A 4,798-nucleotide genomic window follows, 5' to 3' on the forward strand; every position below is an offset into this window, starting at 1 on the left:
GGACGAAGAACAAAGTTCGACCTCTAATAGACCTACAAAAAGATATAAGAAATCTACATCAATAATTCGAGAATTATTTAATAAGTTTGTGGAGAATGGAACACTAAAGTCTAGACGTAAAAAATGTGATCAATTTGTATAAGTGAACATGGTACCTCAAATATGCGAAAGCATATATGTCAAACATGGAAAAGTCTAGATGTAAAAAATTTGATCAAGTTTTGACATCATATGCTTTCGCATATTTGAGGTACCATGTTCACTTATATAAACTTGATCACATTTTTTACATCTATTTTGTGTTCCATTCTCTACAAACTTATGAAATAATTCTCAAATTATTGATGTAGATTTCTTATATCTTTTTGGAGGTCTATTAGAGGTCGAACTTTGTTCTTCTTCCATTACAACTTTAAATCTACATTAAACCAATAAGAAACACGAAAATATAAATATACACATTAGAATTAGACTACCCAAATAAGAAAAATACATACACACATGATACTCAATTGTTTCTCTGCTTCCATAATAAGTGCCCTAACTTGAATTAGCAAATGCTTAAATCTGTCCTAAACATAATATAATCGACTTTGAGGATAGCATTAAGCAGATTAGGCACACTATGAAAATCAATTCAAATCGCGTAAGCGTATCTATACAGAACTGATCAGCAAGTAAAACAAGGAGACAATAAAACATGAATAATGAAAGAGATAAGACACGAAAACTGAATAACCAGCCCAGCAATAAGCTCAATTCTTCCATAACATAACGGGGCGGGGTTGCGCGAATCAGAGAGAGGGAGGGAGGGAGGGAGTACTTGATAAGAGAGAGAAGACGTTTCTCGGCGGTGATGATATGGTCGGTGGAGGCAGGGATCCAGCAGAGAAGTAGGAGAGATCGAATTTAATTGTACGAGTGTAGTGGTAAACAATGAATTGAATTATACGGGGTATGAAAGTGTTTTTTTTTAAATATGGTTATCATATATTGGGTCCACATTTTGGATAAAAAAACATGATTTCAAAACCAACCATATCCAAATAAAATGTGTGATTTTTTTGTTGGACCAAATTTTAATAAATGGTTTGGTTTGGACTGGATATATGGTTTTGGGCCTATATTGCCCGGTTTAACTATGTTGTTAGATTAGACTTATAGGACTGAACAACTAGGTGATAGTTCATATAACAATATTGGCCAGGTCGAAAAAAAAAGATACAATGTAATTTAATTCATTTCTTTAAACAGACAGAATCAGTGACGCTGCCTCACTAGTCAGGAACAGTTCCAGTACTGTCATGAGAATTGAGAGTAAAGGCGACAAGCTTCACTAATGCAGTATACCATATTATATTGTCAGTCTTACTTCGAATATCTGATCTCTGAAGTATTGTTTGTATTTAGAGACCTTTCTCCAGCATTTGTAAACCTGAATAAGATTTGCTTGTACGACATTGCTCAAGGTTCTAATGTTGGCATTAGAAATCCAAACTTTTTTTACTTCCTGAACAAGCATTTCTTATGCAGTCCCATTCTTAAATGGGAAAAAGATATATAACATCCTCAATTCGTATAGTAAATATAACATGAAACTTATGTAAGTTTACCTATATAATATAGTAAATTATCTGAGAGTTAATAGTCTCAAAAATGATAAATTTTATTAATTTAACAAGATTATTAATTCAATGAGGTTTAATATACAATATCTTTATTTTGCTGGGACTGTTTTTTAAAATATCCATTTAAAGTGGGCTATACATTTACATGTTCTGCTTTTGGCCAAATACAAATTTACAAGCACTAATACATAGTAGTAGATCTGATGCTGACTTTACAAAAAAGAACTTGCTATATTACATTTATATATGCTCCTATACCAATGTTCACGAACACTATGCTTGTCAGTTGTCAAGGAATACTTGGCGGATTTACAGCGGAGCTTGGCTGCGTACTCGAAACATTAGCAAGCCACTGGAGTAGCTTCTGAACTTCAAAAGTATCGTCAACAAAGTACTTGGCCTTGCTAGGCTTTTGCTCCACAGTGCAGAAAAAGATTTCTGGAACAGCAGGGACCACCACAGATGAAATAATTTTCAAAGTACCGTCGTACATGTCTTCATCTAATCTGTCATCTCCAATGCAGAGGATGAAATCAGGGATCTCGCCATTGCCAACCATTGTCGCGATTACCTTTTCTGTGACCAAGCCTTTGCTTGCATCCTAAATATATTAGGTTGCTAGTTAAGTAAATTACTGTACAATGCACAGGGAAGACCGAAAGAGGGAGACGAGAGACATATACCTGTGGTTTAACCTCAACAATATTTTTTCCTTTTGCAACTACTGCAGGTTCATTAGCAATGACGTGTTTCAAATGATCCGGTAAATCCTTTGCCTACAAGGATCCAAAATCATGATCTGCATCTTGATGGTGCCAAACCAAAACACTTTCTTTGACTTCGATGGTGGAACCATCCGTGGCTTCTGCATACAGATTCATTATACGCTCCACTGCCACCTTCCACTCGAGATCCACAACCAAACTGGATTGCCATTCAGAAGTTTTCTTCCACCTGCAAACCAAAGGCAATTTAATTAGAAGTGCCACTAGAAAAGGTCTCTAAGAAGTTTTTGAAGAAAAATACCTTATGAAGTACCCGTGTTCAGTAGCTAGTCCTAGACCTTCACATGGAGCCAGCCACTCGGTTAAGGAACTTATACCTCTTCCACTAACGATAAACACAGTGTTCTTAGGATCATCACACATAGTGTTAATTAAGAGTAGTGACAAGATCACTACTGAGATTTTTCTTGGTCGAGGAATGAGGAACAAGGGTGCCATCAAAGTCTAGAAATATTGCCCTCCTATTTGTCCTGTTATATGCAGGAACTATGCTTTTAGAAAATAATTTTTGAAAACCTAGGGAGAGGGCAGCAACTTTGAATGTGAAACTGAAGCCCAAACCCAGCATTGATAATTATAGTGATCAAGACATGCTCTCGTGATGCTATGCAGGAAACTGCGAGCACAATATGCCACATCATGAGACTGAACGTAACTATAGTTCTGCTCATGTCTTAATTGCCTTAAAGAATCATCCATGGAGACCGCAGAACGCATAGCCTCAGCTAAAGAACTAATATCCCATGAATTTATTCTGATTGCTCCACTCGGAGATGGAGAACATCCAACATATTCATAAATAATTAGCACAGTTGTTAATCTGATTAATCCTGTTAGCAGTTCCATACGTCTCCCTTCTCACTTCCTCCATGTCTTCTCCTGAGCTTCTTTCAGGATTGATAATTTGAACAAGAACCACAATATCCCGCAAGTTTTCATACTTCCTCAATAGTTGTTCAAATGCTAATAACTTCAGACTAATTGCCTTGAATAAGTTCATGTCGTCTACGCCAAGAATTACATGCTTCCCCTTGAACTTCCCTTCAATTTCCTTGACTTTCATTGATGTAGAAGGAATATTCAGAACATTTTCAACTTTTCCCAAATGAATTCCTAAAGGCAGAATCTTGATATACACCGTGCGACCACTATAATCCAGCCCAATTTGTCCTCGTTTGGACTCATAGTCCAGTCCCAGCATTCTACTACAACATGAGAGGAGGTGGCAAGCTAAATCGAAAGTATGAAACCCGATGAGATCGCAGTTCAACAAAATCCTCAGAATGTCTGCACTTACAGGAAGTGTTCGATAGATCTCTGCAGATGCAAGGAATGGACTTTGGAGAAAGAATCCGAGTTTGGCCCTGTAGCGCTTATTTCTCAAGAACACAAGGACCGCCATGAGGTGATAGTCATGAATCAAAATATAATTAATCTCGGGATTTGCCACTTCTAATACTTTGTTTGCTAATATTTTATTTGCAGAGATATAAGCCTGCCACAGTCCCTGATCAAATTGGTCACCATGCTTTCCGCACATTGGGAGCATGTAATGGAATATACGCCATAGATGGTGCTTGCAGAAATCATGATAGAATTCAGAGAAGAGTTCATTCGCAAGAAAAGTGTGAACGCAATTGAAATCATCCATCAGTCTCTCAACAACCTCCTCCTGTACATTAACATCTATATCGGCATTTAGTGAACCAACATAAAAAACCATTGTATTAGGTGAAAATCCATCTTTTAGTTGCCATACAGGTGATTCATCGTATATAAAGCTAAAGCCCTCTGTTTTCCCATCCTTCTGTGCATGAAGGGGCAACATGTTTGACAAGATGATAATTCTGACAGTTGTAGATGAGGTACCATCTGAATCCACATATTTGATACAAGGATTAGTCCTGTTCAGGTCCCCGAAAGCCAAGTTTGCAAAATTCATACATGAACTTGTATCCATGTTCGATTTATTTTCAAACAAAAATATAATCTGATCTGATTATATTCTGTTAAAAGAAAACACAAGAGCTCCCCAAAGTTAGACAAGTAATCTAATGGCTTGAAGAGAAATTACTCCACAGATAATTGAAAACAGACAAGATTATTATACTATAGGCCATGATAATTGATGATGGTATGCTCTATACTTATAATCACAACTTCTTGCAGATACAATTGATATATATATATATATATATATATATATATATATATATATATATATATATATATATATATATATACTTATAAGAAAACATGATCAATCATGTAAACATAATCAATAGTTATGAATTCAATAATCGAATCATAAAAATTTGTAATAATATGATCATGATCACTAAATCTCAGCCGCTTAAACAAGCTAGAAAACCACTAGTTTAATAT

General features: G+C 35.8%; 1 pseudogene; it reads right to left on the minus strand.

Moving 5' to 3' along the window:
* Positions 1 to 1,917: 1,917 nt before the first annotated feature.
* Positions 1,918 to 4,373, minus strand: LOC108204061 (probable alpha,alpha-trehalose-phosphate synthase [UDP-forming] 9; annotated as a pseudogene).
* Positions 4,374 to 4,798: the final 425 nt, after the last annotated feature.

Source organism: Daucus carota, chromosome 9 (genome assembly GCF_001625215.2).
Source record: "Daucus carota subsp. sativus chromosome 9, DH1 v3.0, whole genome shotgun sequence".
Taxonomy (NCBI): domain Eukaryota; kingdom Viridiplantae; phylum Streptophyta; class Magnoliopsida; order Apiales; family Apiaceae; genus Daucus; species Daucus carota.